Below are 25,770 nucleotides of genomic sequence, written 5' to 3'. Positions count from 1 at the left end.
GGGGTTTTTAGCTATTATTTGTGATCACTTTTTTAGATAGGAAAAATAGCATACTTTAAAATGGCCATAACTCCTTTAATATTGACATTTCGGGGTTTTTAGCTATTATTTGTGATCACTTTTTTAGATAGGAAAAATAGCATTCTTTAAAATGGCCATAACTCCTTTAATATTGACATTTCGGGCTTTTTAGCTATTATTTGTGATCACTTTTTAAAATAGGAAAAATAGCAATCTTTAAAATTGCCATAATCCTTTAATATTGACATTTCGGGGTTTTTAGCTATTATTTTTGATCACTTTTTTAGATAGGAAAAATAGCATACTTTAAAATGGCCATAACTCCTTTAATATTGACATTTCGGGGTTTTTAGCTATTATTTGCGATCACTTTTTAAAAGAGGAAAAATAGCAATCTTTAAAATGGCCATAACTCCTTTAATATTGACATTTCGGGGTTTTTAGCTATTATTTTTGATCACTTTTTTAGACAGGAAAAATAGCATACTTTAAAATGGCCATAACTCCTTTAATATTGACATTTCGGGGTTTTTAGCTATTATTTGCGATCACTTTTTAAAAGAGGAAAAATATCAATCTTTAAAATGGTCATAACTCCTTTAATATTGACATTTCAGGGTTTTTAGCTATTATTTGTGATCACTTTTTTAGATAGGAAAAATAGCATTCTTTAAAATGGCCATAACTCCTTTAATATTGACATTTCGGGGTTTTTAGCTATTATTTGTGATCACTTTTTTAGATAGGAAAAATAGCATACTTTAAAATGGCCATAACTCCTTTAATATTTATATTTCGGGGTTTTTAGCTATTATTTGTGATCACTTTTTAAAAGAGGAAAAATAGCATTCTTTAAAATGGCCATAACTCCTTTAATATTGTCATTTCGGGGTTTTAGCTATTATTTGCGATCACTTTTTAAAAGAGGAAAAATAGCTATCTTTAAAATGGTCATAACTCCTTTAATATTGACATTTCAGGGTTTTTTAGCTATTATTTGTGATCACTTTTTTAGATAGGAAAAATAGCATTCTTTAAAATGGCCATAACTCCTTTAATATTGACATTTCGGGGTTTTTAGCTATTATTTGTGATCACTTTTTTAGATAGGAAAAATAGCATTCTTTAAAATGGCCATAACTCCTTTAATATTGACATTTCGGGCTTTTTAGCTATTATTTGAGGAAAAATAGCAACCTTTAAAATGGCCATAACTCCTTTAATATTGACATTTCGGGGTTTTTAGCTATTATTTGTGATCACTTTTTAAAAGAGGAAAAATAGCATTCTTTAAAATGGCCATAACTCCTTTAATATTGACATTTCGGGGTTTTTAGCTATTATTTGTGATCACTTTTTAAAAGAGGAAAAATAGCATACTTTAAAATGGCCATAACTCCTTTAATATTGATATTTCGGGGTTTTTAGCTATTATTTGTGATCACTTTTTAAAGAGGAAAAATAGCATTCTTTAAAATGGCCATAACTCCTTTAATATTGACATTTCGGGGTTTTTAGCTATTATTTGCGATCACTTTTTAAAAGAGGAAAAATAGCAATCTTTAAAATGGTCATAACTCCTTTAATATTGACATTTCAGGGTTTTTAGCTATTATTTGTGATCACTTTTTTAGATAGGAAAAATAGCATTCTTTAAAATGGCCATAACTCCTTTAATATTGACATTTTGGGGTTTTTAGCTATTATTTTTGATCACTTTTTTAGATAGGAAAAATAGCATACTTTAAAATGGCCATAACTCCTTTAATATTGATATTTCGGGGTTTTTAGCTATTATTTGTGATCACTTTTTAAAAGAGGAAAAATAGCATTCTTTAAAATGGCCATAACTCCTTTAATATTGACATTTCGGGGTTTTTAGCTATTATTTGCGATCACTTTTTAAAAGAGGAAAATAGCAATCTTTAAAATGGTCATAACTCCTTTAATATTGACATTTCAGGGTTTTTAGCTATTATTTGTGATCACTTTTTTAGATAGGAAAAATAGCATTCTTTAAAATGGCCATAACTCCTTTAATATTGACATTTTGGGGTTTTTAGCTATTATTTTTGATCACTTTTTTAGATAGGAAAAATAGCATACTTTAAAATGGCCATAACTCCTTTAATATTGACATTTCGGGGTTTTTAGCTATTATTTGCGATCACTTTTTAAAAGAGGAAAAATAGCAATCTTTAAAATGGCCATAACTCCTTTAATATTGACATTTCGGGGTTTTTAGCTATTATTTTTGATCACTTTTTTAGACAGGAAAAATAGCATACTTTAAAATGGCCATAACTCCTTTAATATTGACATTTCGGGGTTTTTAGCTATTATTTGCGATCACTTTTTAAAAGAGGAAAAATAGCAATCTTTAAAATGGTCATAACTCCTTTAATATTGAGATTTCAGGGTTTTTAGCTATTATTTGTGATCACTTTTTTAGATAGGAAAAATAGCATACTTTAAAATAGCCATAACTCCTTTAATATTGACATTTCGGGGTTTTTAGCTATTATTTGTGATCACTTTTTTAGATAGGAAAAATAGCATTCTTTAAAATGGCCATAACTCCTTTAATATTGACATTTCGGGCTTTTTAGCTATTATTTGAGGAAAAATAGCAACCTTTAAAATGGCCATAACTCCTTTAATATTGACATTTCGGGGTTTTTAGCTATTATTTGTGATCACTTTTTAAAAGAGGAAAAACAGCATTCTTTAAAATGGCCATAACTCCTTTAATATTGACATTTTGGGGTTTTTAGCTATTATTTGTGATCACTTTTTAAAAGAGGAAAAATAGCATACTTTAAAATGGCCATAACTCCTTTAATATTGACGTTATTTTAAAATGGTCATAACTCCTTTAATATTGACATTTCAGGGTTTTTAGCTATTAATTTTGATCACTTTTTTAGATAGGAAAAATAGCATACTTTAAAATGGCCATAACTCCTTTAATATTGACATTTCGGGGTTTTTAGCTATTATTTGCGATCACTTTTTAAAAGAGGAAAAATAGCAATCTTTAAAATGGTCATAACTCCTTTAATATTGACATTTCGGGGTTTTTAGCTATTATTTGTGATCACTTTTTAAAAGAGGAAAAATAGCATTCTTTAAAATGGCCATAACTCCTTTAATATTGACATTTCGGGGTTTTTAGCTATTATTTGTGATCACTTTTTTAGATAGGAAAAATAGCATACTTTAAAATGGCCATAACTCCTTTAATATTGACATTTCGGGGTTTTTAGCTATTATTTGTGATCACTTTTTTAGATAGGAAAAATAGCATTCTTTAAAATGGCCATAACTCCTTTAATATTGACATTTCGGGGTTTTTAGCTATTATTTGTGATCACTTTTTAAAATAGGAAAAATAGCAATCTTTAAAATTGCCATAATCCTTTAATATTGACATTTCGGGGTTTTTAGCTATTATTTTTGATCACTTTTTTAGATAGGAAAAATAGCATACTTTAAAATGGCCATAACTCCTTTAATATTGACATTTCGGGGTTTTTAGCTATTATTTGCGATCACTTTTTAAAAGAGGAAAAATAGCAATCTTTAAAATGGCCATAACTCCTTTAATATTGACATTTCGGGGTTTTTAGCTATTATTTTTGATCACTTTTTTAGACAGGAAAAATAGCATACTTTAAAATGGCCATAACTCCTTTAATATTGACATTTCGGGGTTTTTAGCTATTATTTGCGATCACTTTTTAAAAGAGGAAAAATAGCAATCTTTAAAATGGTCATAACTCCTTTAATATTGACATTTCAGGGTTTTTAGCTATTATTTGTGATCACTTTTTTAGATAGGAAAAATAGCATTCTTTAAAATGGCCATAACTCCTTTAATATTGACATTTCGGGGTTTTTAGCTATTATTTGTGATCACTTTTTTAGATAGGAAAAATAGCATACTTTAAAATGGCCATAACTCCTTTAATATTGATATTTCGGGGTTTTTAGCTATTATTTGTGATCACTTTTTAAAAGAGGAAAAATATCATTCTTTAAAATGGCCATAACTCCTTTAATATTGTCATTTCGGGGTTTTTAGCTATTATTTGCGATCACTTTTTAAAAGAGGAAAAATAGCAATCTTTAAAATGGTCATAACTCCTTTAATATTGACATTTCAGGGTTTTTAGCTATTATTTGTGATCACTTTTTTAGATAGGAAAAATAGCATACTTTAAAATGGCCATAACTCCTTTAATATTGACATTTCGGGCTTTTTAGCTATTATTTGAGGAAAAATAGCAACCTTTAAAATGGCCATAACTCCTTTAATATTGACATTTCGGGGTTTTTAGCTATTATTTGTGATCACTTTTTAAAAGAGGAAAAATAGCATTCTTTAAAATGGCCATAACTCCTTTAATATTGACATTTCGGGGTTTTTAGCTATTATTTGTGATCACTTTTAAAAGAGGAAAAATAGCATTCTTTAAAATGGCCATAACTCCTTTAATATTGACATTTCGGGGTTTTTTAGCTATTATTTGTGATCACTTTTTAAAAGAGGAAAAATAGCATACTTTAAAATGGCCATAACTCCTTTAATATTGACATTTCGGGGTTTTTAGCTATTATTTGCGATCACTTTTTAAAAGAGGAAAAATAGCAATCTTTAAAATGGTCATAACTCCTTTAATATTGGCATTTCAGGGTTTTTAGCTATTATTTGTGATCACTTTTTTAGATAGGAAAAATAGCATTCTTTAAAATGGCCATAACTCCTTTAATATTGACATTTCGGGGTTTTTAGCTATTATTTGTGATCACTTTTTTAGATAGGAAAAATAGCATACTTTAAAATGGCCATAACTCCTTTAATATTGATATTTCGGGGTTTTTAGCTATTATTTGTGATCACTTTTTAAAAGAGGAAAAATAGCATTCTTTAAAATGGCCATAACTCCTTTAATATTGACATTTCGGGGTTTTTAGCTATTATTTGCGATCACTTTTTAAAAGAGGAAAAATAGCAATCTTTAAAATGGTCATAACTCCTTTAATATTGACATTTCAGGGTTTTTAGCTATTATTTGTGATCACTTTTTTAGATAGGAAAATAGCATTCTTTAAAATGGCCATAACTCCTTTAATATTGACATTTCGGGCTTTTTAGCTATTATTTGTGATCACTTTTTAAAATAGGAAAAATAGCAATCTTTAAAATGGCCATAATCCTTTAATATTGACATTTCGGGGTTTTTAGCTATTATTTTTGATCACTTTTTTAGATAGGAAAAATAGCATACTTTAAAATGGCCATAACTCCTTTAATATTGACATTTCGGGGTTTTTAGCTATTATTTGCGATCACTTTTTAAAAGAGGAAAAATAGCAATCTTTAAAATGGCCATAACTCCTTTAATATTGACATTTCGGGGTTTTTAGCTATTATTTTTGATCACTTTTTTAGACAGGAAAAATAGCATACTTTAAAATGGCCATAACTCCTTTAATATTGACATTTCGGGGTTTTTAGCTATTATTTGCGATCACTTTTTAAAAGAGGAAAAATAGCAATCTTTAAAATGGTCATAACTCCTTTAATATTGACATTTCAGGGTTTTTAGCTATTATTTGTGATCACTTTTTTAGATAGGAAAAATAGCATACTTTAAAATAGCCATAACTCCTTTAATATTGACATTTCGGGGTTTTTAGCTATTATTTGTGATCACTTTTTTAGATAGGAAAAATAGCATTCTTTAAAATGGCCATAACTCCTTTAATATTGACATTTCGGGCTTTTTAGCTATTATTTGAGGAAAAATAGCAACCTTTAAAATGGCCATAACTCCTTTAATATTGACATTTCGGGGTTTTTAGCTATTATTTGTGATCACTTTTTAAAAGAGGAAAAATAGCATTCTTTAAAATGGCCATAACTCCTTTAATATTGACATTTCGGGCTTTTTAGCTATTATTTGTGATCACTTTTCAAAAGAGGAAAAATAGCAATCTTTAAAATGGCCATAACTCCTTTAATATTGACATTTCGGGGTTTTTAGCTATTATTTGTGATCACTTTTTTAGATAGGAAAAATAGCATACTTTAAAATGGCCATAACTCCTTTAATATTGATATTTCGGGGTTCTTAGCTATTATTTGTGATCACTTTTTAAAAGAGGAAAAATAGCATTCTTTAAAATGGCCATAACTCCTTTAATATTGACATTTCGGGGTTTTTAGCTATTATTTGCGATCACTTTTTAAAAGAGGAAAAATAGCAATCTTTAAAATGGTCATAACTCCTTTAATATTGACATTTCAGGGTTTTTAGCTATTATTTGTGATCACTTTTTTAGATAGGAAAAATAGCATTCTTTAAAATGGCCATAACTCCTTTAATATTGACATTTCGGGCTTTTTAGCTATTATTTGTGATCACTTTTTAAAATAGGAAAAATAGCAATCTTTAAAATGGCCATAATCCTTTAATATTGACATTTCGGGGTTTTTAGCTATTATTTTTGATCACTTTTTTAGATAGGAAAAATATCATACTTTAAAATGGCCATAACTCCTTTAATATTGACATTTCGGGGTTTTTAGCTATTATTTGCGATCACTTTTTAAAAGAGGAAAAATAGCAATCTTTAAAATGGCCATAACTCCTTTAATATTAACATTTCGGGGTTTTTAGCTATTATTTGTGATCACTTTTTAAAAGAGGAAAAATAGCATTCTTTAAAATGACCATAACTCCTTTAATATTGACATTTCGGGCTTTTTAGCTATTATTTGAGGAAAAATAGCAACCTTTAAAATGGCCATAACTCCTTTAATATTGACACTTCGGGGTTTTTAGCTATTATTTGTGATCACTTTTTAAAAGAGGAAAAATAGCAATCTTTAAAATGGTCATAACTCCTTTAATATTGACATTTCAGGGTTTTTAGCTATTATTTGTGATCACTTTTTTAGATAGGTAAAATAGCATACTTTATAATGGCCTTAACTCCTTTAATATTGACATTTCGGGGTTTTAGCTATTATTTGTGATCACTTTTTAAAAGAGGAAAAATAGCATTCTTTAAAATGGCCATAACTCCTTTAATATTGACAAGTCGGGCCGACTTTATGATACCCTACATCACTTTGCATATTTAGTAGTAACAAATAAATGTTTTAAGGGAAGTTTGTGAGAATAAAATCATACCAACAGAGACTATAGTTATAATTTAAATTCGAAAGGAACTAATACCTCAGATAAATATCCTGCTCTGAATCGATTTCCTATAATTTTGCCAAGGCATTTGTGATTTTTCAATAGGGCTTGTATTGTATTTGGTGCACAATTAAATTGAAATCGGATAAAGATATATATGGGAGCTATATCCAAACCTGAACCGATATCGATACAATTTGGCAATGGTATTTTGTGAGTTGTATTTGATATATTTCCCCGAATATCGTTGTTACGGAGAGCATATTGCGGCTGTGGAGAGCAAATAGTATATGGGAGCTGTAGCTATATCTGAACCAGTTTTAACCAAATTTTACATACTTGTTTCTAGACCCAATTTGGTCGTAAGAGCCAATTCCAGCCAATTTGGGCTAACACGTTTGGTTATCTATACCCAAATCTGAACCTATCTCGATAAAATTTAGCAAAGGTACTTCTGAGCTGTATTTGATATATTTCCCCAAATATCGTTGTTACAGAGTGCATGTTATGGCTGCGGAGAACAAAAATAACAAACCAGATGGACAATATATATGGGACCTATAGTTATATCCGAACCAATTTCGATTTAAATTGCATAAGCCTAATTTGGTCGTTTGTGCAAACTTGCATTCTGTTTAAGCTAAAATAACACGTTTGGTGCACAAAAAAAGTCAAATCGGACGAAGATAAATTTTGACCGATTATCTCTAATTCCAATACGGTTCATCCTTGGTTCAAACAAATGATTTTTGCAAAATTGTACCTGGATCCGGCAATAAATGCGACATGTACTTTGTTTACTAAAATACATGAATAGACGGATGGACAAGCATAAATCAACGGTCCCATTTGTATGTAACAGGCACAACGACATAAGACCCTGACCGCCTCGTGGTGTTGGGTATAATTATAAAAAAAAATATTAACATATGCTTGAATTGCCTTGTTATATTCAATTCTGCATTTTGAATAGTTTTAGTTTTTTTAATTCTGATGAAAAAATAAAAAAAACTTCGATCCTAAACGATGAACTTTCCAAAATGTAGCCCTTTCAGTAGGAAAATGTGATTAGAACTGAAATCTATCCCTCCAACTTTTGGACTCAAATTTAGCATTCTAAAAGAACGTGCTCTACCTATTCATTGCTCAAAATATAAATTTAAAGTCCATTATCATATCTAATGAGATCCCCAATTGAAAAATAACATTAGGACTAAAATCAGCGAAATACATTATATTAAGTGCTACTTTTGTTGAAACTTATGTGATAAAAAAGCATCTATATCCTTTGAAATCTTTCTAAAATCATGTTAGTACCTATAAAAAGGGAGAAAAAGCCAGTCTAGCTATATTGAAGACCTTAAGTGCCAAATTGGAGGTTTTTTGTTAGACGAAGGTAGGAAGGAGGTAGTATTTTGTATCTGAGTCGATTTATGCATGTGCGTCCGTCTGTCAATGTATTTTTTCGAGATGAAATTTTGCACAATATTTTTATTTGACCCATGGACGAATTTAGATTCAGCTTCCATATATCTTCGTCCGATTAGACTTTTATTGCGCACCCATTTCACATAGCCCGAATCGGATGGAATTGGGCACATACGACGAAATTGAGCCTAGAAGCAAGTATGTTAAATTTTGTTGGAAATCGGTTCAAGTATAGCTATGGCTCCCATATGTATTGTTCATCCGATTTGTTATCTTTGTCCTCAACAGCCGTAATATGCACTCGGTAACAACTATATTCGATGAAATATATCAGATATAGCTCAGAAATACCTTTGCCAAATTTTATCGAAATCGGGTCAGATTTGAATGTATCTCCCATATATATATTTGCTAGATATCAAGTTTATTTCAGACCAAATGATTAATATAAGTCCGAATTCATATTTGGGAAAATGGGTTAGGTCCCATATGCAGCGTGAGATAAAAAAACTGCAACTAACTTCAGAGTGCTGTCATTTCCAAGCAACTTGTCCGACAGCTGTTAAAATTATTTCAGCGACAGCCCATCATATTGTTTAAAATGTCCAGAAAAAAAGTCATTCGTTATGGAATTCAAGCGTGATAGTGTGATGTATTTATATTTGGAAAATCACAAGTGGCTCTCGTAACATCACTCCAGCATTTAAATGTGAATAAATCTTTTGTGTCTAGTACCATCGCTCGTTACCGTGATACTGGTAGCGTAGACCGGGGAGCTGAACATATCGCAATATTCCATTCGGCAAATATTGAAAAATGAGCTCGGGGAAAAGCCATTGAAATACCAAAAAGTCCAAGAACTTACACCGCAACAGGAAGAAAATAGACTCAATAGAGATAAATTGTTGCTTTCTAGGCCGAAAGTGGAGAACTGCCGAATTTAATTTTCTCTGATGAGAAAAACTTCGTTGTCCTGCAGTTTGTAAACAGCCAAAATGATCGTGTTAACTTGCCAAAGAGGTCAGCTGAAAATGTGCACCTTTGTTTCGCCAGTGGTCGCTCTCCGCTCGTATGAATCGACCGTGGCATCAGAATAAATGCCGAATATTATAGCGAAAATATTCTGGAGGGTGTATTAAAGCCTTGGGCACGCAAACATTTTAGCCGCAGACCTTGGACATTCCAACAGGACTCAGCACCATCGCCCTCTGGAGTATTTTGGAAAGCAAGGTTGGCACTAAAAAATACCAGAGTGTATACCCTCCACCATTCTGAAAAAATTCGATAATTTTCAAAAAAAAAAAAAAAATAAAATAAAATCCGTTAAAAATTATTTTAAAATCTTAAAAGTACCGTATGTAGCTGTTATATTAGGGTCTATACGACGACATGGCCCTGCATAGACAACTTTTGTCATAAACCATTATAATATTCAAATGCGAAACTTGAATAAAAAATTCTGTTTATAATGTACCTAAAATCATAAAAATACCTAATATATAGGGAGGTTCCATGGGGTTATACCAAATTGTGGACCTGCACAGACAATTTTCCGTCATAGGCTGTAGTATCCATTACGAACTTCAAGTACCAAATTTGAAACATTTCCGGTGAACAATGTCGCTAGAAACATCAAAGTACCGAATATCGGGTGGTACCGTTATATACGAAGACGTGGACCTGCACACACAATTTTCCGTCATAGGCTGTAGTATCCATTACGAACATAAAATACCAAAATTAAAACAATTCTGTGAATAATGTCGCTTAAATCATTAAAATACCAAATATCGGGAGGCACCGTTATATGAGGGCTATACCAAAACGGGGACCTACATGGTCCATTTTCAATACCAAAAGTCCTACAGACATAATATACATTTGAGTAAAATTTTATCAACCTACTTCTATTCGTTCGGAAGCTAGAGTGATTTCCACATATTTCGAGGTGTTAACTGTTTAACCTTCTGGTAGTGCACAGTAAGTTTGTTTAATTGTAGAAAATGATCTGATAAAAAAATCCGGATTGGCATGTTATGGCACATCAACCTTGTACCGCTCTCCAAAACTTTAAGGATATTGAGCTCAACCATTTTGGCCCTTATTGGAGTAGGTAATAAAACGTTCGGAATGGTGAAACTTAATATACATTTTAATTGTTTATTTTAAGATCCTTCAAGACTGGCTTTTTCTTAACAGTGTTGTCTTTTTGCTAACCAAGTGGCGGCTACTAGACAGTTCAATAGTATTACTCCTATCCCATAAAACATTTTCCATATATTTTTAGTTTTTTTCGAAATTTAGTCTTTCCTATCATTTCATACATCCTTGTTCAAGTTGAGAACATTGACATTTTACTTTCGCTTAATTAAATACATAAAAAGTTTATCAAGATTATATGTTAATGTGAAACTCTATAAGCTTTTATCTTTGAATTGTTTCGTTGCTTTGATGAGGATTAAAGATCAAAATCTCTACTCAATTCAAATGTGCCAAACATTTCCTTTATTAAAGGACATCAATGGGTGGGGATTATCGAGGAGCATTATTAAGTAATCATAAAATTTGAACATAATATACACAAAAATATATTCTTAGGTTTCCTTTGTGAAGGAAATTTGTCATAAAACTTTAAATAGCTTTGAAGTGTGAACAACAATTTTTTCCGTTATAGATTTCTAGGTCATAAAATTATTGATGTTTGAAATATAAATGCAGAAAATATATTTTTGTTGCTGTCGGGAATATGCAAATCATAAAGTTTATTTTTTATTTTTCTCTGAAAAGTGTTTCATATTGGTTTTTGCGTTTGACCTTTTTCCTGGGAAAAATAAGCTTGAAAGGACTTTCACATAAATCCTGAAAGTCAGCGTTTCTTTTTCCGTCCGTTGGTTGATTGGTTGGTTAGTTGGAACACAGAGTGTGGGTATTAATATCACACTCTGTACGCAGCAAACAATGATTAATCAAATTCAATATTTTTCTTCTGGCCCTCTTGTGATTGATAGATTTTTAGGTTATGCTGACAGTTTTATTGCAGACATTCTATATTGATAGATTCTTTATCCGGAGGATGTTAGTGATAGGAAAGAAGACATTGTTGTTTCTTTGTGAGTGTTGTATTTAAATTAATAAATGTTAAACAGAATTTATTGTCGAGCGGATCGAATTTGTGATGGTCTATGTAATTACACCCATCAAAAGCAGTTTGAAAAGCAAAAAACTTTTCAAAGAGCATTTAATTCGCCACAGACTGTGAAAATCAAGTGAGAAAGAATCAATGGGCTTTGCCGACAGATAAATATCATTAGTCTATAAGTGCGATATGATTTTTGTGTGGGAGTTACTGAATACCAAGTTCGAAAATGCACACTTTGTAATTCCCACATAAAAATCATATCGCACTCTGTTCAGATAACAAAGTCTAACACATGCACCAAATGTAAGTCCCTATTTAACATAGTATTTTGTTTAAGTAAACCAGTTAGAAAATATTAGTCCGTTTGACGATACATATAAGAATATGTTCATACAAGGTATTCCCGACCAAAGCCCTCATTTTTATCAACACGTCCTTAAAAACAGGATTTTTATTAAAAAAGAAGTAAAAAAGATTTAAGCTCAGTCGGGCCGAACTATGAATACCGTCCACCATTTGGGACGAATTTAGCAATTCTCAGAAACAATAAAATCAGTTAAAAATTATATTAAAATCTCAAAAATACTGAATGTAGCTGTTATATTAGGGTCTATACGATGACATTAAACGGCATAGGTAACTTTTGTCATAAGCCATTACAATATTCAAATGCGAAACAAAAATCATCAAAATACCGAATATCTGGAGGTACCATTATAGTAGGGCTATACCAAACGTGGACCAGCACAGACAATTTTCTGCCTTAGGCTGTAGTAGTCATTACGAACTTCAAATACCAAATTTGGAACAATTCCCGTGAATAATGTCGCTTAAATCAACAAAGTACCGAATATCGGGAGGTACCGAGGGGCTATACGAGGACGTGGACCAGCACAGACAATTTTCTGACTTAGGCTGTAGTATTCATTAGGAACATCAAATACCAAATTTGGAACAATTCCGGTGAATAATTTAGCTTAATTCATTAAAATACCGAATATCGGTATGTACCGTTATATGGGGGCTATACCAAAACTAGGTCCACGTTTTGGCTCATGGCTCATTTTCAATACCAAAAGTCCTGCAGACATAATATACATTTGAGTAAAATGTTATCGATCTACTTCATTTCGTTCGGAAGCTAGAGTGATTCCACAGACGGATAGACGGACAGACGGACGGACATCGCTAAATCGCCATAGAATTTTATGGTAATCAAGAATATATATACTTTGTGGGGTCGAAAATGTATATTTCGAGGTGTTATAAATGGAATGACAAATTTAATATACCCTCCATACAATGCTGGAGGGTATAAAAAACTTTAGAGAAAAGTCCAAAGTCAGGCAGAGCGACTTTAGGATACCCTACACCAATTTGTAGATTTAGTAGAGCTACCCATAAAAAATGTTTTTTGAAGCAGACAGGATCTATTATATGGTAGAATATCCTCCTCTTTACCGATTTCCACCAAACATGACGGACTAAACCGATGATATTCATAACAATTCTTCTTATTTGAGCTGACATTACATTTTCTAGGGACAATAGACGTGAAATCGGATGGAGATATATATGGAAGCTATATCCAAATCGGAACCGATCTCTACCAAAATTAGCAGATTATGCTACATCTGATTGCAGGGACCAAAAATCGTTTTTGTGAGAGCATTTTACGGGTGTGAAGGACTTAAATACAAAATCGGATGAAACATATATGTGGATCTATAGGTACATCTTAACCGAATTAATCCAAATTTCATACACTTTCGCCCCGGCTGAATACGTTCGTCTGTACCAACATTTATTCAACTCGGACTTATATTAACCATAGGTTTGCAAAAAACTTGAAATCGAGTAAAGATATCTATGGGAGCTATATCCAAATCTGACCTGATCTCGATTTGGCAAAGGTATTTCTGAGCAATATTTGATATATTTCCCTGAATATCGTTGCATATTACGGGTGCGGAGGACAAAAATAACAAAACAAGCATAAAAATTGTGCAACATATACTTTGATTTACAAAAATACATGGGCGGACATGCATAATCGGCTTAGAATATGATTATATGCAGATCATCAAAAGGAACTATGGGTCTATCTCGCTTCCTTCATAACATACAAATGCACAAAGACATAATATCCTGACCACAGTGTGGTGTAGTGTACAGAGTGAGATAAAAAATGCAGCAAAGTCAAACGCCATTATTTTTACATTTTTTTTTTTAAATTTTATTGAATGAAAGCAAACAATGTCGTAAATAGCATCAAATTTTAGAATATGTTTAGATTTGTTCGCATTGGTCATTTTTGGCACGAATTATGACCTTCAAACGGCCAATGCTCGAATGTAGCTCTGTGGTATTTTGACCCATTCCCGGCGAAGCGCTTGCCTGAGGTGATCGACACTTTGGTATTTTTTAGTACCAACCTTGCTTTCCAAAATACTCCAGACACAATAGTCCAACGGATTGGTATCTGAAGATTTTGGTGGCCATTGTGCGCTGGAAATGAAGCGGGGAACCTCATTTTGTAACCATTCCTGGGTGGCGCATGCTGAGTGCTGTGGTGCTGAGTCCTGTTGGCATGTCCATGGTCTTCGGCAAAAATGTTTGCGTGCCCAAGGCTTTAATACACCCTCCAGAATATTTTCGAGATAATATTCGGTATTTATTCTGATGTCGATTAATACGATCGGAGAGCGACCATCGGCTGTTATGGCTGCCCACACCATCACCATGACCGGCGCTTGAGTTGAGGTGGCCAACCGAAGATGCACATTTTCATCTGACCTCTTTGGCAAATAAACACGATCATTTTGTTTGTTTACAAACTGCAGGACAACGAATGTTTTTTCACCGGAGAAAACCAAATTCGGCAGTTCACCACATTCGGCCAAGCGAAGCTACTCTATAGCTCTTTTGAGTGTATTTTCTTTCTGTTGCGGTCTAAGTGTTTGCACTTTTTGGAATTTCAAAGGCTTTAGACCCAGCTCATTTTTCAATATTTGCTGAATTGAATATTGCGATATGTTCAGCTGACGAGCCATTTTTCGGCCACTGCGACTCGGGTTTCGATCGAGTCGCTTTTTTATTTTTCGAACCATTTCTGCTGATGTTGCTGTTTTCTTCCGTCAACTTCCTTGACGTCGGGCTACGCTACCAGTATCATGGTAACGAGCGATGGTACGAGACACAAAAGAAGTATTGACATTTAAATGCAGAAGTGCTCTAACGATGCCATTTGTGGTTTCCAGCTAAATAAAAATAAATCACAATATCACGCTTGAATTCCACCAGAAATAATTTTTTTCTGAAAAACTATCACCAAAATGCTTTTGTACGCTTTTAAACAATATAATGAGCTGTCACTGAAATAATGTTAACAGCTGTCGGACGAGTGGCTTAGAAATTACAGTAGTCTAAAGTTTTTTCATCTCACCCTGTTATTCTTGATCGGCTAAAATTCGATTTAACGATAACCGTCCGTCTGTCCTTCTGAGGAAATCACTCTAGCTTCCGAATGAATTGAAGTAGGTTGATAAAATTTTACTCAAATATGTATTAGTCTGCAGGACTTTTGGTATTGAAAATGGCCTAATAGCAGTACCTCTTATATTCGTTATTTTGATGATTTTAGCGACATTGTTCTCCGGTCTCGTTTCAAACTTCGTAATGATAGTTCATTATTAGTACTACAATCTATGACAGAAAATTGACTATGCAAGTCCAGGTTTTTGTATAATCCTTATACATCACCTCCCTATATTCCCTATATTCAGTATTTTGATGATTTTAGTGACATTATACTCCGGAATTCTTTCGAATTTCGTATTTGATATTCCTAATGAGAACATCAGTATATGACAGAAAATGGTCTATACAGGTCCAGGTCATCGTAATACGCCCATATATCGCTATCTCCCATATTCGGTATTTTTATTCACCAGAAAAAAATTGAAATTTCGTATTTGAAGTTCTTAATGCATACTTCTATATAACTTAAAATTGTCAATGCATTCGGTATTTTGATGATTTAAGCTATATTATAGACTGGAATTGTTTCAAATTTCGATTTTTTAATTCCTAATGCATGTCCAGGTCTTCGTATTGCCCGTAAGTATCAGTACCTCCCTATATTCGGTAAGTATCAGTACCTCCCTATATTCGGTATTTTGATGCTTTTGCGACATTATTCACCGGAGTTGTTTCAAGTATCGTATTTCAATATTGTAATTGACAATAAAAAAAACTGCTTATGCAGTTCCAATTTTTCGAATAGACACCAATATAACGATAATTTCCTATATTCTATATTTTTAACGCATTTAACTTTCTATTTCTTTTTTTTTAACTTTTAAATTAGATCCAAATGGTGTTTTTAAGTAAACTAGTTAGAAAGTATTAGTCCGTTTTACAATATATATATATATATATATATAACAATATGTTATATAATATATAATAATTATATATAATAATTTTTATTAAGATGTCCTTAAAAAGGTATTACTAATAAAAAAATCAAAAATATACATCCTTGTTCTAAAAGGAATTTTTTAAGTATTCTCAAAAATAAAAGGAAGTCTTTTAAAAATTCGCAATGTTGGCCTTGATATGATGAAGACTATGTATTCTTTGTTGGGTCTAAAATGTATATTTCGAGATGTTCCAACTAGAATGACAAACTATGGTGGTGGGTATAAAAAATGGGAGAGTGAGAAGTTAGATGCTATAGGCTGAGACACCCCGGATTTTGGCAAGACCTACTGTTACATTCTGAATTTTTTATTTTTATTCTTTTTTTTCTTATATTATTCCCTTCGACCATGCACTTTTGAAACTCCGTGCAATATTCGAAATACTTAAAAATCTAAAAACAAACTTTATTTACTTGCTAGTCATTTTTCTTCAAATAATTAATTTGGAAAACATCGAACTTATCACAACAATAAAATAAAACCAACAAGTCATTGTTTGTTCAATTTGTCAATCAAATAAAATCAATATATCTATTAGCACCACCATCACCAACATCGAGTCTTTGCTTTTGCCCTTGGATTGCAAAAGTCCATTTACTTGGCAATAACTTCAATTAAATTTTGTGTTATCCCATGTAATCTTATAGTAGTACATTACGTCAACATTTTACTGCCAAATACAATATTTATTTATTTTGCTGAAAAATCTTAATAAACTCAAGATTTTTGGGACAAAACTTAACAAAACAAAAACGACAGTGCAGGACGAATGAAAAAAAATATATTTTCAAATGAACGAAGTCTACTTCGTACGTTTGTAAATAACAAATGGGTCTTTAAGAGAATATCAATTTTCCATTCTTTTTCATTTTTATTTAAAAAAAAAATTAATATATATTTATTTTAAATTTAGATTGGATGAGCAATTTCTTTACCAGCCTAAAAAAATAAAGATGTTTGACTCTAAAGGGTTTTTAGGCAGAATTTAAACAATCTACTTGAAGCATCCCAACCCTTATCAAACAACATTTGAGAAAAAAATAGTTGCTAAGTCTTTAACATTTTATTAGAATATATCACAATGAAACAATGTAAAGCCAGAGGGGAAAATTCTTCCGCGTCGACATTTTTTTTATTTTAAGGAATCTTAATAAAAAAAAAAATAAATAAATGCCAAAAACTCCTTGCATTTTGATGTTTTGAGATATATTTCAAAACAGGGTAAGATGAAAAAACTGCAACCTCATTCAGAATGCTGCCATATCCAAGCCACTCTTCCGACAGCTGTTAAAATTATGCCAGTGACAGCTCATTATGTTGTTTACAAGCGTACAAAAGCATTCTGTTGAGAATTTTCCAGAAAAAAGGTATTCGTGATGAAATTCAAGCGTATCACGTGATTTCTTTATATTTGGCTGGAAAACCAAAAGTGGCTATCGTTAGAGCACTCCAGCATTTAAATGTGAATAAATATTTTGTGTTTCGTACCATCGCTCGTTACCGTGATACTGGTAGCGTAGACCGACGTCAAGGAAGTGGACGGAAGAAAAGAGCAACATTAGCAGAAATGGTTCGAAAAGTAAATAAGCGACTTGATCGAAACCCGCTTCGCAGTGGCCAAAAAATGGCTCGTGAGGTGAACATATCGCAATATTCCATTCGGCAATTATTGAAAAATGAGCTAAGGTAAAGCCATTGAAAATCCAAAAAGTGCAAGAAATTACACTGAAACGAAAAGAAAATAGATTTAAAAGAGCTAAAGAGTTGCTTCGCTTGGCCGAAAGTGGTGAACTGCCGAATTTGCCGATAAGAAAACATTCGTTGTCCAGCAGTGTGTAAACAAACAAAATTATCGTGTTTACTTGGCAAAGAGGTAAGCTGGAAATGTGCACCTTCGGTTGGCCACCGGCCATGGTGATGGTGTAGACCGCCATAATAGCCGACCGCTCATATTAATCGACCGTGGCATCAGAATAAATGCCGAATATTATCGCGAAAATATTCTGGAGGATGTATTAGAGTCTTGGGCACGCAAACATTTTGGCCGCAGACCTTGGACATTCCAACAGGACTCAGCACCAGCGAACTCGGAACGCGCCAACCAAGAATAGTTACAAAATGAGGTTCCTCGGATCATTTCCAGAAGAATGGTTACAAAATGAGGTTCCTCGCTTAATTTCCAGCGCACAATGGCCACCAAAATCTCCGGATACCAACCCATTGGACTATTGTGTCTTAAGTATTTTGGAAAGCAAGATTGGCACTAAAAAATAGCAAAGTGGCAATCAATTCAAGCAAGCGCTTCGCCAGGAATGAGCCTGCCTTATATATAGTACTGTCCGAAATTCGGACAAATCTCAGAATTTATCTCCTAATTTATTTATTTTTTCTGATGAATTCTTAAAATTTAATTAATAAACTCTCCTGATGTTTCCGAATTTTCCTCAACCAAATTTTTCGTACAATGGAAAACTTTTCACACAATTTCTAATATGTTTTGTGTTCGAATTCGGCATCTGAAATGGGAAACTTGTGCAGAGAATTTGTCCAAATTCTGTGCAATTTCGGCAAAATTGTTTGTCAAAGATATTGACATCAATTTTAAAATAAAAGTGTAATTTTAATGTAACCTTCAGTATTAACAAGTAAAAAAGCAACTAAGTTCGACCGGGCCAAACTTTAAATGCGCATTAGGAAGGAACTGGAATATTTAAAAAAAAAATCCAAAAAAGTCTATCATGAGTATTTCCAGAAGCTACAAACGGAATGACAAAGTTCATATACCCTCCATAGAATGGTGGAGAGTATAAAAATATTTGCGTTGGTAATGGTAACGCACAGAATAGTTCTGGTCCGTTTTGCCTGCTGAGAATTATTCAGTCAACATCTTAGATGTAAGTCTTCTGTCCTGTCTATAAAAGATGATCGGTTAACGACATTGTGGACCTAGCACCAATATTTTGAGGATTTGCCTATATTTGACCCACCCAAAATTATAATACCTCACAGCATAGTGTTGTGCGCCACAAACATTTTCAAATATTTCTAGACCATTAAGTTAAAATATTTTACACAATTTTTTTTTGTCTAGCCAAGTGGAAATTAAATTTGTATACTTGTTCAACTAAAAATAGCGTTTATTGTTTTACTTAATTGCATTCGTATGGTTTGCATTTCCATACAAATTTGTTCAAATATTTGACATGTGTTGCCACGATGTATAATAAAAATATTCACTGGAAAGTATGCAAGATTTTAAATATTTAATTATTTCAAGATTTTTATATGACACACAATGTGAAAGACAAATACCACATTACCCCACAAAGAATACACAAATGTAGAGCTTTGTTCTATTTGGGGGAAAATGTGAATGTGCGCCACTCACTCAGATGCGCAGATCACTAGATTCATCAAACGTTTTGTATTTTAATATTATATTTTCGCAATCGGGCAATGTTTTCTTTTTTTCCCCCACAAAGAATTCACTTCACACATAATTCATTATGCCCAAAAAAGACAACAAGCCGGCTGGCTGGCTGTCTGAAGTCTGCAAATATTTTCTTTGCGGTAAAGATAATAAAAATCAGATTTTATTATCATATTTCTATGAATCGCCAAGTCAAATTCCCCTCTCTTGAGCATTGGCAATCCATTGCTTTGGAATACTCACTAATCGTATGTGCGGGATGTATTCTCCTCAATTGCCTTTTCTTTTCCTGAATGAGTCGGAATGAATGGCTGATGCTCAACCTGGTTGTTATTTTGTTGTTTTTATATCTTTTGGCACTTTATTAAACGTTCCGGTTGTGAATTTATTATTGTTGCTGCAGGAAGATCTATATCACAATTGAAAGCTGAATAGAGTGAAAACATCTCACAATGTGCCAATAAATGCAGGCAATTAAATCCGCCACAATATATTTTCCCTTACATGGTGATGTATTGAACTCCTTGTTTGTATTGGATTATTGTTATTTCCATTACCGAAAGTAACTGCAATAAGAGTTGTACCTATAGTTTTGTGTCCTTGGTGTGAAAACTCTGCGTATGAGTGATATGAAATATGTGACATTTTTTAAATCACTCATACGTTTAGGGACTGTTGCACTGAAATATGAACTAGAATGACTCAACTCTAATTGCAATAAAAGAAATATTAAACAAGAATGCAAAGGCTATGGTCGTGCGGGGCCAACCAAGTGATACCCTACAACACTACAATATGTTAGAAGCCCCCGTTATGTCCAAATCCATTTTGTAAGATTTAGCCTTTGAAATAATGTCATGGAGCACTGCTCAGATATTACCCTTAGCATTTTGATCAGGGACATTTTCCCCATATAATTATGCACTCCGTCGTGCTGTTAGTTGTTGTGGTATATTTTACAGCTAAATATAATCCAATGGCCATCCAGAATGCTAGACTTCTTCCCTGCCCTTATCTCTCTTCTCATGCAAAATTCCGTATTGATTGGTTTTAATTGTGTGATCAGGAAAACCCCTAAATATTTCGCGATCAGCTCCAAAAGCAAGAGGCTCCTCTGTATCTCCACACTTAAACGCATCTATATGATTTGCTTGTCTACGATACTTGGTTATATTCGTCAACGAAATCAGCATTAAAAGCCAGAAGTTCGCCGTCGATTGGTCTATTTCAAACCCTAAATGTTATACGATCATCCAACAGCAATAGCCTTCAATTCTGACCATAACCCCATGTCGATTTTCAATTTCGTGAGGATCGGGCCATAATTGCGACATGTAGCGTGTGATTACAAATTAACATAGACAGACAGACATACGGACATCTAGACAGCTAGATAGACTCAGCTCGGCGAAATAAGAAGATCCATTAATACTTTCTTATGTGGGAAACCAATATTTCGAGCTGTTACATAATTTTTGAACCAATCAAACTTATAATACCCCCAACACGTACAGGATGAGATGAAAAAACTGCAACCAACTTCAGACCGCTGTCATTTCTAGGCCACACGTCCGACAGATGTTAAAATTATTCCAGTGACAGCTCATTATATTATTCACAAGCATACTAAAGCATTTTGGGGAGAATTTTCCAATAAAAACAGTTATTCGTGCTGGAATTCAAGCGTGATAGTGTGATTTCATTATATTTGACTGGAAAACCACAAGTGCCTATCGTTAGAGAACTCCAGCATTTAAACGTGAATAAATATTTTGTGTCTCGTACCATCGCTTGATACTGGTAGCGTAGCCCGACGTCAGGGAAGTGGACGGAAGAAACCAGCAACATCAGCAGAATTGGTTCGAAAAGTAAAGAAGCGACTTGAGCTGAACATATCGCAATATTCCTTTCGGCAAATATTGAAAAATGAGCTCGGGGTAAAGCCATTGAAATTACAAAAAGTGCAAGAACTTACACTGCAACAGAAAGAAAATAGACTTAGAAGAGCTAAAGAGTTGCTCCGCTTGGCCGAAGTGGTGAACTGCCGAATTTCGTTTTCTCCGATGAGAAAATATTCCTTGTCCAGCAGTTTTTAAAACAATCATATGATCGTGTTTACTTGCAAAAGAGGTCAACTGAAAATGTGCACCTTTGGCCCCCAGAACTCAAGCGCCGGCCATAGTGATAGTGTGGACCGCCATAACAGCCGGTGGTCGCTCTCCACTCGTATTATTCGACTGTGGCATCAGAATATATGCCGAATGTTATGGCAAAGATATTCTGGAGGGTGTATTAAAGCCTTGGGCAAGCAAACATTTTGGCCGCACACCTTGGACATTCCAACGGGACTCAGCACCATCGCACACAGCAGGCGCCAACAAAAAATGGTTACAAAATGAGGTTCCTTGCTTCATTTCCAACGTAAAATAGCCACCAACATCTTCGGATACCAATCTGTTGGACTGTTGTGTCTGAATTATTTTGGAAAGCAAGGTTTGCACTAAAAAATACCAAAGTGTCGACCACCTCAATCAAGCGCTTCGCCGGGAATGGGCCAAAAAACCGCAGAGCAACATTCGGACAGCATGTGACGGTTTCATTGGCCGCCTGAAGGCCATAATTCGTGCCAAAGATGACCAATTCGAACAAATCTAATATTATTCAAAAATTTGATGCTATCTCCGAAATTTATTATTTTCATTCAATTAAAAACTGTTTTTATACCCTCATCATACATGGTATGGATTGTATATTAAATTCGTCATTCCGTTTGTAACTCATCGAAATCAGAATTTTAGACCCAACAAAGTATATATATTCTTGATATTCGTCAAATTCTAAGACCATTTCTGTCCGCCTGTTGTAATCAAGTTCGAAGTTCATGTCAAGTTCGAATATGGGCTATATCGATCCACGATTTCGTATAACCACTATATAACGCTACCCCCCATTATTCGGTAATGGAATTTTAGACACATATTCAATTGAAATCTCTGAAAGGAGTTCTTTGTAAGTACTTTACCCTCTGAAAAAGAATTTTTTATGTAGGTCCACGATATCTTATATCCACCATATAACGGTACGTCCCGATATTCGGTATTTTGACGATTTCAGCAAAATTTTTCAATGGAATTGTCTTAAAATCCAGAAATGGAGTTCCTTGCGAGTACATTATACCCTGGAAGAGAATAATTGTTTATATAGGTCCACGATATCCTCCCGATATTCGGCATTTTAATGATTTTTGCGACGTTATTCACCGGAATAAAGTTCGGAACAGTTACTACAGCCTATGGCACAAATTACTTTTGCAGGACCACGTCTTTGTATAGCCCACATATAACGGTTTTCATTTGAGCGGTAGTTTCCGACGGTATTTTTCTTGAAAATTTTCAAGTTTCTTCCAAATGGTGGCGCGGCCGGACTTAGGACCCTTTTTACTTGTTTTAATTTAATATTAATTTCTCCTTTATTTCTATACAATCAATACTATCAATAATAACTAATCAATAACTATCAATATTCCCAATAACTATCAATATCTTTCAAAATAAAATTAATAAAATGGATTAGAAGGTTCTCATTTTAAAATTCAAAGCTATTTTGAATTTGTTAGCTATCCAAACAGACCCGCACATACATTCTTAAACTAAAAAAAAATTACACATATTCTTTAAATGCTGTCTAGCCAGCTGTGGTTTAAGCAAACAATTACGAAAAAAATATTTGAATTTCTATTTTTACAATATTTGGTTACACCCCTTTTGTTTTAAAAACTAATGAACTTTTAGTTCCGCACTATCAACTTGTCATTTTATATATATTTACTTTTGACACATACACACAAATTTCATATGCTGTTACATAAATTCCAAACTTACAACTGTTTACTTTGTTTCTGTTGTAATCTCACTACTGTGCATTATTGCTAGCCAAATAATCGAGTCGCACACGAATAAATTATCAGTAAGTACAAGAGCCGAAACACCAATAAATTGTTTTAGAGATGCCGCAAATATCCACTACGCATTAAAGATCACACACAATGCGGCTGTGGGAGCAGGAAGCCACATAAATTCCTATTTTATTGGGAGGTGCCCATAAAACTCTGGCCATAAACATTTAACACTCACACACCCGCACAGGCAATTTTTTTTCCGCCAAAGACTTTTTGCCCGACTTTTTTTCTCTTCTTCTCGAAAAAGAAAATCAACAAACAATATGGTTTGCACTTTAATTTTTCATTCGCACACAATTTAATAGATGTTTACATATGTTTGCCATGTTGTTGATTTTGTTGTTGTTAATCATTCGCTTTATGTTGCCGATTTAAATTAGCTCCTCAAAAGAAGAATTGACACATAATGTGTTTATTTTCCACTTCATTTATTTAAATTTTTTCTTTTGTTTAACAGCTGTGTATTGTTGACAAATTGGATTTATGGGTTTTCTATTGTTTTTCTTTTTTTTTTTTAAGTTGGCACAAAGAAAACAATTATTTTTCCCACTAAAATAAACATTTTCTTCGAATTTCTCTTGTTTTATAAACACTAGAATCTTAACGTTTTTTTTCACAATAATAATTTTTAAATCTTCTTGTTTTTTTTACAGATGACAGTTACAATTTGGCGTTACAGTTCTTCACATCCGTTAACCGTTGTTTTCCTGAACGTGGTCAAATATCAACTGAAATTTCAGCAACAGAAAATTTGCCGCCTGTGACATTCAATCAAAAGTTCGTTGTCGTCTGTGCAGATTTTCATTCGTGTAGAAGGTTTTTGCTTTTTGGTCTCTGGCAAGGAGTAGGAAACAATAAACAGCTGTTGCACACACACTCCGTGCCAAGGAGCTTTCTTATCAGTCAGAGAGAGAGAAAAGCTTTTCACTCGCATGTAAACAGAGAATAAAAGTTGTCGGTGTTTTTGGCGCCAAGCAACCCAAACAGTGGAGGATGTTGAAAAAGGAGAGAAAATGTTCAACAGGTTAACCTACCTTCATTGAAACTATGATAAACTAGTGCTGACGAAAGTGTTTGACTTCTTATAGTCGTCAGAAATATCAGAAATTAAAGGGAAATTCAATGAAGAATGAAATGACTACGAATTAAAATTTGATAATTACACTGTGCAACACAAAAAAGAAAAAACAAGTCAAGAAATATTAGTCGATTTTGCCGACAGATGTATACTCTTCGCCAATGTTCGTTTATTTAAATATATTTTGACTTGCATTCTCATAATTCGAACTGTTGACGAACTTTTACGAGAGGTTCCGATGAAATGTGTCTATACAGGGTGAGATAAAAAACTGCAACAAGTCATACGCCATAATATTTACATTTTTTAATTTTAGTGATTGAAAGCTAAAAAAGGCGGAAATAGCATCAAATTTTAAAATAAGTCTAGATTTGTTCGATTTGGTCACCTTTAGTACGAATTATGGCTTTTAACCGGCCAATGAAACCGGCACACGCTGTCCTAACCTTGCTTTCCAAAATACTCAAGACACAATAGTACATCGGATTGGTATCCGGAGATTTTGGTGGCCATTGTGCGCTGAAAATGAAGCGAGCAACCACATTTTGTAACCATTTTTGGGTGGCGCGTGCTGAGTGCGATGGTGCTGAGTACTGTTGGGATGTCCAAGGTCTGCGGCCTTTTTAAAATCATTACGGCGAATAATGTAGCTAAAATCATCAAGACACCGTACGTACCATTACATCGGAACTAAACGAAGACCTGGACTTGCATAGACAATTTTCTTTTATAGCCTATATCATCCATTACGAACTTCAAATACGACATCTCCAACAATTTCGGTGAGTATTGTAGCTAAAATCGTCAAAACACCGAATATAGGGAGGCAGTTATATGTGGGGCCTATACAAAGTCCTGGACCTACATAGACAACTTTCAAATACCAAATTTGAAACAATTCCGGTGATTAATATCGCTAAAATCATCAAAATGCCGAATATCGGGAGGTGACGTTATACGCGGCCTATACATGGCCCATTTACGAACTTAACCTGCCTACTGGCAAAATAAACATGTATTT

General features: G+C 33.4%; 1 protein-coding gene across 2 annotated transcripts in view; it reads right to left on the bottom strand.

Moving 5' to 3' along the window:
* The window catches only part of LOC101899006 (neuropeptide F receptor), a 70,963-nt gene extending 46,637 nt beyond the window's left edge, over window positions 1–24,326 (bottom strand). The window contains exon 1 of one of the 2 annotated variants that reach the window (XM_005182221.4): window positions 23,595–24,326. The gene's annotated coding sequence lies outside the window, so the exon portion shown is untranslated. The remainder of the gene's footprint in view (window positions 1–23,594) is intronic. The other variant, XM_011293682.3, reaches the window with a different exon arrangement.
* Between the last annotated feature and the right edge of the window lie 1,444 nt (window positions 24,327–25,770).

This window comes from Musca domestica, unplaced genomic scaffold (genome assembly GCF_030504385.1).
Source record: "Musca domestica strain aabys unplaced genomic scaffold, Musca_domestica.polishedcontigs.V.1.1 1, whole genome shotgun sequence".
Lineage (NCBI taxonomy): Eukaryota > Metazoa > Arthropoda > Insecta > Diptera > Muscidae > Musca > Musca domestica.
This window is presented reverse-complemented; position numbering and strand designations above follow the sequence as displayed.